The sequence below is a fragment of the Vombatus ursinus genome, unplaced genomic scaffold, assembly GCF_900497805.2.
Source record: "Vombatus ursinus unplaced genomic scaffold, bare-nosed wombat genome assembly UNPS02009835.1, whole genome shotgun sequence".
Taxonomy (NCBI): Eukaryota; Metazoa; Chordata; class Mammalia; order Diprotodontia; family Vombatidae; genus Vombatus; species Vombatus ursinus.
In genome coordinates, this window is record NW_020949613.1 from 1,377,642 (window position 1) to 1,390,325 (window position 12,684).

The 12,684-nt window shown below is 40.2% G+C and overlaps 1 protein-coding gene and 1 non-coding gene across 2 annotated transcripts in view; one reads left to right on the forward strand and one right to left on the reverse strand.

Moving 5' to 3' along the window:
• Nucleotides 1-12,684, forward strand: part of LOC114036377 (elongin-A-like) — a 58,509-nt gene that overhangs the window by 6,693 nt on the left and 39,132 nt on the right. The window lies entirely within an intron of this gene.
• On the reverse strand, nt 41-147 carry LOC114036513. Its single transcript, XR_003568336.1, has one exon. It is a non-coding gene; the product is annotated as a U6 spliceosomal RNA (small nuclear RNA).

Sequence of the window (12,684 nt, forward strand, 5' to 3'; positions counted from 1 at the left end):
CAGGCTTGGTGCTATATCCACTGGGCCACCTAGCTGCCCCAAAAATATGGAACGTTTCAAGAATTTGTGTGTCATCCTTGCGCATGGGCCAAGCTAATTTTCTCTGTGTCATTCCAATTTTAGTGTATGTGCTGCCAAAGTGAACACCAGCCCCAGCACTCTTATCCCCTGAGCCAGTTAGGTGCCATCGATGTTGACTCCACCAATGGAATGAAAATCTGTTGAAGGCAAGAAACTGTTTCACTTTTGTTTTTGTGTACGCAACACCTAGCACAGTGCCTGGAAAGCAGAAGATGCTTAATAAGTGCTTGTTGATCTGGCTTTTAGGTTGTGGAATGAATAGAGTGTTGGACTTGGGAGTCTGGAAGACTTGAATTCAAGTCCTGCCATAGGTACTTACTAGCTGTGATTCTGGGCAAGTCACTTCACTTATCTACCTCTGTTTCCTCATCTTTAAAATGGGAATGATAGTAGCACTTGCCTCTCAGGGCCATTGTGAGGATCAAGTGAGATACCATGACCAATGCTTTGCAAACTTTTTGTTGTTTAGTCATTTTTCAGTCGTGTCCAACTCTTTGTGACCTCATTTGGGGTTTTCTTGGCAAAGATACTGGAATGCCTTGCCATTTCCTTTTCCAGTTTATTTTGAAGATGAAGAAACTGAGGCAAACAGGGTTAAGTGACTTAACCAGGGTCACACAGCTAAGTGTTTGAGATCAGATTTGAACTCAGGAAGATGACTCTTCCTGACTCTAGGCCCTATCTGAGGTGTCACCTAGCTGCCCTTGCAAACTTTAAAGTGCTACATAAATGTTAGCTATTTTTCCACCACCTCTATGATTTTATCTTGAAATATTCCTTCCTTTATTTCAAGGTCTAGCAAGTAAAGAAGCACCCCATGAGCCCTTCCACATACTGAAAGAGGGAAACTAATAGAACTTTGTGCCTCCCTAGGTGTTAGTTGGAAGACATACAAACAGCTCCATCACAACATTGTTTCCCCTTGACTTCAATACTCAGTAGCAGTGAGATCCTCGGTTCTTGATGGCTTCTCATGGCCAACTCTTGTGGTGAGTTACTGTGGCAAATTGCCAGTTGGACATGCCCATCAGGCTTCCTGAATGAGGCTTTATTTTTAGCGGTCATCTTGCCTTTCGTGGGGAAATGGCTAAGTTGTTCAACTATCTTTGGCAATTAACAGTTTCCTGCCGAAGACCCAATGGAATGGCTGCAAACAGAAACTGAACAGAACAGACAGAAGAGGGAAGAGTTCGCCCAACTCTCGCAAAGGCCTGCCGTACTTCCCCCTCTGCCTCCTCCTCCCTGGTTCACTTCTGAAACTGTGGAGAGTTTTCAAGGATAATTTAATTATCAGTCACTTTGCACCTCTTCTATCAACTTCCCAACAGATCTTGCAAGTCTCCTGCTGAACTGGGACAAAGGTGTTACAGGAAGGGGAAAGCTACTGACAGCAGGCAGGTGGAGGACTCACTGGAACCAATGTGGGACAATGGGAATAGATGCATGAAGGGGTAGGTTTAAAAGCCTGGTTTGCTGATAGCAGATCACTTGAAAAATTGGCTTAAGTTAACCAGTGGCTGCCATGGTACAGTGGAACAATAGTAATAATAATAATTACTAACATTTATTTATCACTTAGTATATGCCAGGCTCTCTGTTAAGTGCTTTACAATTATCATCTCATTTGATTATCACAACTCTAAAAGGGAGGTGCCACTATTATTCCCCTTTAACAGATGAAGAAACTGAGGCAAATAGAGGTTAAGTGATTTCATTATCCAGGGTCACGTGGCTAGTAAAGTGTCCAAGGTTGGATTTGATCTGAGGTCTGGAAGACCTCATCTTTATCATCTAAGGTCAGAGACCAGGATTCAAATAATTTCTATGCTAGTTATGAACTCTGTGATCCTAAAAACTATTTAACTTCTTACAGCCTCAGTTACCACATCTGTAAAATAGGGACAAGGATACTTAAACTGTTGTCAGCCCAGACCAAATGACCAAAGAGCCACAGCGGCTCTGCAACTTCTGTTAACTCTAAACAAAATCAGAGAGCTCACACGGGTTTATCAAAACCACAGTTAACTCTAAAAATAAAACAAAACAAAACAAAATAAAACCAAAGAGCTAATAGTGGTTATAAGCAAAAAGCTTTCTTTATTCCACTGGAGGGAAACTAGACATGTATATGCTGCCCATCCTCTTCCCCCCAGCCCCAGTAGGAGACCCTCTTCAGGAGACCCAATACTCACACCCATGGCTATGCAGTGAGCTGTAGCCCTGACAGGGAGAGGTAACGGTAACAATGTGACAAGTCTGATTCATAACAGGACATGACCAGAACACAGGTACCACAGGTACTTGTCCAAGCTCAGGGGCCACCTGGTGCTGGTATGAAACAATTCTGGGATTTTGCTATGGCTGAGATCATCCAGAGCAGGCCTGCACAACCAAAAATGTAAAGGTTTCCTCATTTTTTGTGGACCGCCGGCAATCCTTTGGCAGGCTGTAGGTTATGCAGGCCTGATCCAGAAGGGAAGCCAAAAAGGATTATTGTTATACCAGACTCAGGACACAGCTTGCTTGCTGGGCCTTAGCTCTGGAAAATGTGATATATCCTAGTAGTAAAAAGAGAAGGGTGATTTTGGCATGGGGATCCTGACATTTCCCCCTTTTGGCCAAAGAGAGGGGATCTAAAAGATCCCCCTTCTTTCAGACCCCCCTCCCATTCTGGCCAATAAAGAAGAGGAAGGTATAAGCCAAGATATCAGGAGAGGTCAGGTGGACTAGGATGAGATGTTGAGTTGAGAGACAGCTGTAGGCTTAGGTTGGTGAGCTTAGGGGTTAAGGTGGCAGATCTAACGATTTGTTATTCCCTCCCCTTAGCAATGATGGAATGGCATTTTAATCTGAGGAGGTAAGAGTCTTGAGGGGACCTATCAGTGAAGTGTGTTCCAGGTACTAGGGCCAAGAATGTAGAGGAGGAAAAAGACAAAACAAAACAAACCTAGTACGGTATATTCAGCCCCCATACGGAATCTTTGGACAGCTGTCTCATCTAGATGTCAGCTGCTTCGGGGTATGTACTAGACAAACCTTGAGATTCCTGAAGGGTTTTGCCATTCACTTAGGAGGGAGGGCTTTCTTCAGATGATCCAGGAGTCTACATCCAGAAGTTTGGCAGCTGTGGGAGTAGTCAGAAGGAGCTGGTAGGGGCTCTTAGAAACAATGATTGATTGATCAGTGTGGGGCCAGTTTTCAGAAAAGACATATGGGTTGCTTGAGATAGACAATTGTGAGAAAACTCCTTGCATCAATCTTTGGATCTCAGTTTCTTGTCAGTGTAACACAGGTCCTTGATTAAGAGTCTTCAAACAGCACATGGAGATGGTCCAGTTTCCCAGCCATGCAAGGCTAGGTTCAAACAATGCAATAAAATTTTCTCCCAATTCCCACAATTGAATAAAATTTTCTCACAAGACAGAAGTTGGACTACACACATAATTGAAAGTTCTAGTATTGAGTCACAAGACAGAGTGAATATGGTTCACTCAATTCCCACTATTAATCATTTGCAGTCCTAAATTCCCTCAATCCTCTGCAAGCCAAATCTATAAGGTTTTTCATAAATTCATAATTATATTCATAGTTCTTTCATACACATTTTCATTGTCATTGGTCAAAGATCTCACCCTTAGACTCATACTTAAATGGATCTCTGATCTTAACATCTGAATGAGATTGCAATCCATCCTATGCAGCTGTTGTCCATGTTCCCTTATGATTCTGGATTATGGCCCTGTGCTATGGGTCTTGTTACTTTTTCCTGACATTATATACAAGTGGAGTACTGGGGATGTCTACCTGTTACCGATGATCAACCCATATTTTCCCCCCACAATATACCCTGATGATTTTTTTTATTACAGTTCTTTAGTCACTTTTTATATTGCAGCCCACTCATACATACCAAGTACCTCTTCATTGCTTTCTATGTGATATTCGTTAATGTCTATTGCCAATGCTATTAACCAAGCAAGATTTTGTGTGTGTGTGTGTGTGTGTGTGTGTGTGTGTGTGGTGTGTGTACAAAATCCAGCATAGACAGTGTAAGTACACAGTGAGTTGGGCTCATAATTAAATAAAAGGAGAAGAGGCTGGATTGCCTACAGGAAAATTGCAAAGTATCTTTAATAATCCCAAATATTTTCCTGAAACAGTGGTCCATTTTAATATCATTTTTTGGTACTAGTGTCTGACTGCTGGTTGTACATACAACACATTTGGACCGATGACAGTTTAATGAACCCAGGCCCTAGTTCCTGAGGAAGTTCATTCATTTGTCTTTGGAGCTTTGACTCTAAGGCCCATCCCACTTAATGATATATATAAACTAACCTACTTATCTCCCTATGTCTATTGGGCAGCCTTACACATGAAAATATGCTTTAGTTTCCCATCCAGCTTGCCACAGTTAGCATCCCTAGTTACCTCTCCCCTGTGTGTATTATCTTCTATTAGAATATAAATTTCTTGAAGGCATTTAGGGTGGGGCAGCTAGGTGGCATAGTCAATAGAGTGCCAGATCAGAGGTCAACAAGACTCATTTTCCTGAGTTCAAATCTGGCCTCAGACACTTACTAGCTATGTGACCCTGGGCAAGTCACTTAACTCTGTTTGCCTCAGTTTCCTCCTCTGTAAAATGAGCTGGAGAAGGAAATAGCAAATCACTCCACTGTCTTTGCCAAGAAAACCCCAAGGGTTCACCAAGGGTTAGACACAACTGAACAACAAAATCTTTTTTTATAAAAACTTTTATTTCCCTAAGTGCCAAGTATGTGATAAAAACTTAACAAAAACTTTTTTTTCATTCAATTCATTCCTCTATTAGTATTCTTCAAAACTAAATGATTCTTAATACTAAATGATGTCTTTCTATAGCCAGAATTGTCAAACCATTCAATAAGCATTTATTAAGCACCCACTATGTCCTGGGCACTCTGCTAGGTATTGGGAATACAAAGACAAACAAAAAAGTTCCTACTCTCAAGATACTTGTATTCTACTGGGAGTGGATAATACATGTATAAGTGTATATGAAATAAATACTAGGTTGTTTGGGAGGGCATGAGCAGTTGGGTGGAGGGCCTTCAGAAGTATAAGGAAAAGTTTCATTTAGAACAGGAGTTCTTAAGCTGGGGTGTATAGACACCCTATGCCAAGGGGTCTATGTATAGATTTTAGGAGTCTGCGAACTCAGAAAGAAAAAAGTATATATTTTCATTTTCATTAATGTTTAATTAAAATTTAGCATGTCATTAAATTATGAAATCTAAAAAGAAAACACTTTGAGAATGAATCCATAGGCTTCACTGTATTGCCAAAGGGATCCACGACACAAAAACATTAAAAATTAGGATGTAGGAGGCAATGTTTAAATTGATTCTTGAAGAAAATGAGAGAATTCTATGAGACGGAGGTGAGGAAGGAGTGCATTCTGGTGGAGGGGGATGGCTATATCAAAGTAGAGAAGCTTTATGAAATTTAGGACCATCTTGTAATTTTCTTTGCCCACAGCAGCCCTTTTGTGAGGTACGTGAGCTCTTTGAGGGAAAAGATAGCTTTTGTCTTTGTCTCCTCAGAATTTAGCACAGGGTTAGTACGTAACAGACATTTAAATCCACATTGAATGTTGAATTACCTGTTGGCAGCCTTCCGGTGAAACAGCTCTCAAGCAAATTGTCCATTTGGTGCTAGAATGGTACTTTAAAACATTCTAGCTTTGTAAAACTTACTAGTTTGTGTTCTGTTGGCATATACTTAGAATTTGGGGTCCTTTCTGGTCCACACGGGGACATTGTGGGACTCTTGTAGAAGAACGTCTGATTTGATTCATTGGTGTTGTCACTGTGGAATGGACTATGTCTGTGACTAGCTTTAAGTTGCTTTGGGCCAAAATGTGATGGCTAGGGCCATAATCACGTGGGGACATTTGAAGTTATTGCCCCTATTAGAGATGTCTAAGCTGAGAGTCCTCCTCCATTACTCTCTCCCCTACTCTCCCCCTTGCCCTGTCAAATTACAATGTAGTGAGAAATGTGTGTTAGTCTGTGGATCCAACAGTGACCACTGTTCCAGCATTTCTGGAGTAGCAGTATAGATTTTGTATCCCTCCACTAGTGCTCAAAACCATCACCTTACGTAGACTTAACGGAGAGGAAGAAGGCCATTAGTACAATGTGAATGTATTATTACTATTATTATTAACAATAATGAAAACAACGATAATAATATTCCTGTTTCCTTTATTTCTAGTGACAGTTATGAATTTGCATTTAGCCAGTTAACAAAACCTGGTTAACAAATACTATCATAATTTGTATAGTGCTTTCATATAATAGGTCTTGTTAGAAAGGACATATCCTTTAAGCCATTAGTAGACCTGTTGGCATAAATTAGTTGAATACATATTTTGAGAAAGTAGTAGATACTCAACATGGAAGTAATAAGCCCTAGGTTTAACTCTTGCCTTTTCCTAAACTGTAGGTCTGACTATGTCACCCCTCCCTCCCACTCAATAACTTCCAATGGCTCCCTATTACCTCCAGGAACAAATATAAAATCTTCTTGCTTTCAGAGTCCTTCACAATTTCTTACACTTTGTTCCTCTGCATCTGCTCTGAGGTCCAGCAGCCCTAGACTCCTTGCTATTCTTTGAAGAGGAGACTATCTCCCGCCATGCTGTTCCCCCTTCCCCCATCTGGAATGCTCTCCCTCCTCACTTCTGCCTCTTTGCTCCAGCTTCCTTCAAGTCCTGTCCAAAATCCCACCTTCTTCAGGATGCCTTTCTTGGCCCTCTTTAATGCTAGTGCCTTCCCTCTAAGATTACCTTTGATTTACCCTCTGTATATCTCATATGTACATAGCTGTATTCGTTTTATCTCCTCCACTGCCACATGAGTTCTTTAGTAGCTCCTACCCCGTAAAGCCCTTTACAACCTGGGCCTTTTCTTTTTCCATTCTTCTTATACTTTGCTCCCCACCACATACTCTGTGATCAATGACACTAGCCTCTGCTATTTCTTGCATACCCCCTCCATCTTCTGACTACATGCCTTTTCACTAGTTGTCCCCCACTAATGGAATTCTCTCTCTCCTCACTACTGTTTTCCTTTAAAAACCTCCCTTCACCTTTCCCCAATGCTAGTGCCTTTACTCAGAGATTACTTTATACTTATACTTTAAGTATCTTGTGTGTACAACAAGTAGGAATTACTGTTGCTTTTTTTTGTACTTCCATCACTTAGCACAGTGCTTGACATATATTAAATGCTTAAAAAATGCTTATTGTGTCTATACAATCTCTCCCCCTCTAAACCAAATACCATTCAGCTGAGGGGTTGAGGGTGGTTTTCTAATGTTATATCACATGAGCCCCCACCAGTGGACTCTTACATAATTATCAGTTGCTATCAATTGGCCAACCTTAATTTGCTTTTAGAAAGGGCTGTTTACTAAGATTGCATGATAAAAATAGCTGGTACAAAAATATCCCTCCCTATCCCTTATCCTCTGCCAAAAATAAAGCTTGTGATACAGTCTCTCATCAATATGTCCAAAGTCCAGGGGGAAATGGATTCAAGTTTAGGGAGCACATGTGACAAAAGTCTATTTCATAGCTTCTGGTTGCCATTAAGTCCTTCTCTCTTCTTTCCTTCATAAGGTAGTTCCAAAGTTCCACTTAAGTATGTTGTAGATTTCTGCTAGTTTTCTTAGAGTTTTAAAGTACTCTTTCTCAGTGCATAATTCTTGTTTCCAGTTCTTTGGGAAACCACTTTTTGGTACTGTTGATTGAGGAATGAATGAAAAAAAAATTCTATAGTATAAAAACAAAATGGAGTATAGTCTTACTGTAAGAAATGACAAATAATAGGAATTCAGAGATATATAGAAAGCTTCTATGAAAAATAAAAGCCAGAGTGGGAAAAAAGTACAATTATTGCAATGAAAATGAGAAGATCATTCAAGAGTAAGTTGAATTGAATCATGAAAAAACCAGTGACGGTTTTTGGAGAAGACATAATGAAACTACCACCTCCCTCATGGAAAGGACTTAGGGCACTATCAGGATAAAATATTGTATATACATTATCAGATATTGTCTCTGTTGAAGTTTTTGCTTAGCTTTTTTTTTTTTTTTGCTTTGTCATAAAGGCAGGTTCAGTGATAGGTCAGAGTAGTATGGAACAATTGATGTAAAGATTTCCAATAAAACATCTTTTCAAAAACTGGAAAGGATGAGTGATGAGGGAAGAACAGGAGCAAAGGAACTGATTTTCTTCTCTATTCCCTAGTTCCCCTGCACATTTCCTAGAACCTTGAGAATTAGAAATAAAAACCATTTGTCTACAGTGGGAATAAAACTGCATTCTCCTCATTTGTAGTTACATACAAGTTATCTTCTCTTATAGACAGTAAGCTCCTTGAGGGCAGGAACTATTTCATTTCAAATAGCCACAAATGAACAGATTTTATTTCAAAGATGACTAGAAGCACCCAAGCAAGCTATTTATAAAAACACCCAGAAGTAGAATTAACCATAGGTCTGTTTTTATTTGTTTGTTTGTTGTTATTCATTTGTTTTTAAATAGTCTATCAGAGTGGGACAAAGGACTTAGCCTTGGTGTAGCTGGTGATTTTTGGAAGCCGGCTAATGATCGCTAGCACAAGTGTTACATTATCTGTTGACCTTGGTGTGCTTTCTCCAGCCTTCTTCCCATTGCACATGGACAAGGGTATCTGAGGTGAGAGGCAGGACCAGGACAAGAACTCAGGTTTCCTGACTTGGCCGAGCAGAGGTCATTCCATTATTTCAGGGAGTCTTGCAGCTGCGGTGTCCCAACTCTATTCTCCACTGTGAAGGGGAGAAACAGCACATTATCTGTCTATGGGTTTACTCTCCTTTCCTTCCTCCCCCCTAACCCACACACATACAAAGCCTTGGTATAAGGGAGCCCAGCTGGGACCACTGGCAGGGACACACTGGGGAAGAAGTGCCCCAGGACTTCTTAGATTCCCTCCAGTAGCATCAGTAGCAAGGAATACTTTCTCTTCACCTTTCCCCCTCCCCACCCTCCCAGCAATAAATATCATCTTATTTCTAATACAAATATTGGCAATTCTTTACCCCACAATACAAACCCTGCCTGTTGCTATATCCAAAGATCTCCATTTTTGAGACTCTTTTCAAATATGTAAACATTTTGGGGAGGAGTCATACCTTAAGCTGACTGATGAGTACATAGTACATACAGCAAGGATGGGTTAATTGACAATCCACTGAGGTAAGGAATGGGATGGGGAATGCACTAAAGACAAATCACTTATATCACCATTTAGGTTAGAGCAGCATTTAGTGCTCTCGGTATTATTTCTTGGCATGTGTGCAAAAGAGCACTTACCCTTCTCAGAAATGACTACATATTTGACTGTCTCTTCTTGACCAAAGTTATTTGGTAAAAACGAAACTCTGAACTTGACTATCTTTTGTGTTGCTACCAAAATGTTCTAGGTTCAGAGGTATAAATGTGGAGATGCAGTGGTCCAATGAAGATTTGAATTACTGGTATTCCTCTTTCCCACTGCAATGACCAGGCATAAATTCCAGATGTTCGCTGAATAGAGAGAGAGCTCAAGTTTAGGTTATAAAACATGGCTGGAAGATGTGGCAAATTCACCTTGGGTTTTTTTTTCCTTCTCCGAGGTCTGAGCCTTTCAATTTTGAGCCAAGAGAGTGTACCCTGGTGTTTTTCTGCTCTTGCACCTAGTTTCAGGACTCTATTCCTGAACAGCTCTCAGAAACAACTTTTCTTGGCACTTTCAGGAAATGACTGAATTATCCAGGAATTAAAAGATAAAGTTTAGAAAATAAATTTTGAAGGTGTATACAAAGGTTGGTAATAGAATAATAAACCAAAATAGACCCAAGGAATCTATTGATAGAAATTGTTTGGGTATTTTGCCTCTCTTCTTGCCTCTTCCTTTTGACTTACCACTTATAAGCCTCAGTTAAAAGTATATTGTATAGACTAAACTAAACTCATTACCATGCAGATTAGTTGTCAGTGAAATATTCATTTCCGTGGGAAAATAACTAATAGGTTAAACATCATCTGGCAATAACAGAACCCTAATTTGGAATGTAGAAGTAAAATAACCAGGTCCTAAACCAAAGGATCCTTAATGTGGTTATTTCCAGGGTGGTGGCCTTCATATACTTCTATACTCATACATCTACTTCATATACATCTATACTCATACTAGCTGTATGACCCAAGATACCTTGTGAAGTTTCAGCAATCAAAATTTATATTCCTTTTGGCAAAACATCTGCAGGTAAGGGTATGGATTCCCTATATGGACAGAGGGAGAGAAGGGAGATGAGGGAGGGATGGAGGGAGAGCAGGGAGAGGAGGAAGGATATCCCAACTGGAACTGTCCAGTTGGATGCCCAGTGGGGCAGCTACTACTACTTACAGATTGTTGTTTGCCTTTCATTCTTGAAGAAGATCAACGACATCAGGAAGGTGATGTCATGACTTGCAAGTGAATTGGATTTAAGTGAGTCAGGGCTGTCTGTGCAAAGTCACCAACGTCACTCTCTCCTCCAGAGCCATCTGGTTCCAGTGGCAAGATATAGATTGGAGTATTGACTCAGACAAGCTGAGACCTGGGAAAGACTTTAGCTTGAAAAGGCCAAGGTCTCCCACTGCATCCCTGTAAAATAGTCTTTTAGGCAGGTGTACATTTGGCATTCAAACAATGTGGCCAACCCATAGGAGGTGTGCTCTCTGAAGAAGAATTTGAAGACTTGGAATTAAAAGGGTTACCACACTGATGGTATTGTCTTCATATGATTAAATGGATATGAGTCTACAAAGACTTAATGAGAACCATGAAGGACAGAGAAGGTGTCCTGTTGTGGAAGGAGCTGTCTGCATCAGAAGCAATATCTTTTGCATTGTTCTTTAGGAATATAATGGACCATAGCAAAATACAAGTGAAACATTAGCTAATTATTAGAACCATAAGTTCTTAATGTTTTCAGGACCTTAATAGCTTAAAAAATACTCTCTTTGTACTCTTAACACATCAAGGATAGGGGAAACTGGGGAAGGAAAAAGAAATCTTCCATTCCAGGGATCACCCCAGATTTATACATTTACTCAAAGTTTTTATCATGCAGCTACTATCTGCAAAGCACTTTATGATGTCTTAGTAGGTAAACAAAGATATCTATCTGTCTGTCTCTATAACTATCTACAAAATAGTCCTTGTCCTCAAGGAGATTACAATTTAGTAAGGGAATGAGACTTATATGCATATGAACAATAACAGAAAGTAGTAGGCAAAAAATGCCATAATGTATTTTATTTATCAATGTGGCCAATGTGTTCATTCGTATTATTTATTTGTACTTTGTTATTAGAAAGGGTTCTCTCCTTTTTTGTTTTTTGTTTTTGAGGTTTTTTTGGAGGGAAGTTATTGGGAAGTGACAGACCCCTTATATGATCATTTTTTTAAAAAAATCTAGTATAATACATACTATAAATAGAGTAGAAAGAATATTGGCTATGAAGTCAAAGGGTCTGGGTCTAAATCCTACCTATTGCTATGACGTTGGACAAATCACTTAACTTTGCTGGGTCTTAGTTTCCTCATATGGAGAGGGGTTGTAGTAGTTAGCATCTGGAGATCCTTCTAGCTAGAGGTTAACCTTAATAGGAAGAAAAGGGAACCTTGAAAGAGGTTGATAAACTAGAAAGAGGTTGAAAGTCTAGAGAAGGGGTGGGGAACCTGTGGCCCTCTAGGTCCTCAAGTGTGACCCTTTGACTAAATCCAAACCTCACAGAACTGTTTAAATTTTGGATTCAGTTTGGATTCAGTCAAAGGGTTGCACTTGAGGCTAGAGGGCCACATGTGGCCTGCTTTAGAGGTTGTGAAGGGTAGAAGTCCTGAGAGTGGGAGAGAGGGATGGTCTTTTTAGGCTGTAGTCAGGGAAGGAGACCTCAATGTTTAGGATCTTGGAGGTACAGTCATTTAGATTAATTAAATCTAAAGTATATGAGTGGACTATGAACCTTTACAAAAGAAATCATAAGGGTCAAAGAGGCTAAAACTTTTATAGGAGGAGTGAGGAGTGTGGTTAGGATGTCATCCACATTGATATTTTTCAATCCAGATGGTACTTAGAGATGGGTGGAGAAGAATACTGTGATCACTAGATACCAATGTCTATCAAGGAAGGTAGATGACAGCCACCAGAATGTGGAGATGGTGGCACAAGCAGATGGTATGGGCTTATTTATACAATCCTGCATAACAAGGGATAGAAACCAGTAAGTGTTTCTCTTGTATGGCCTCCATTTAGTTGATAGCTTTCATACTATTTCTGCAGAGTAAATACTTCCCTTGTGCAGGGGGAAAGGGCAAAGATCCATAGACTCCTTCCCAATCTGCTCTCTGGATCATAGCTTGTTTTAGAGCATGACAATATGATCTTGGGAAAAGCCAGCCAGGGGTGTCCCTAGATCAGTATGATGTCACTGAACAGATGGTGGAATCCGGGAGGGAGAATGATCTGAGAGGAAATATACTTTGTGC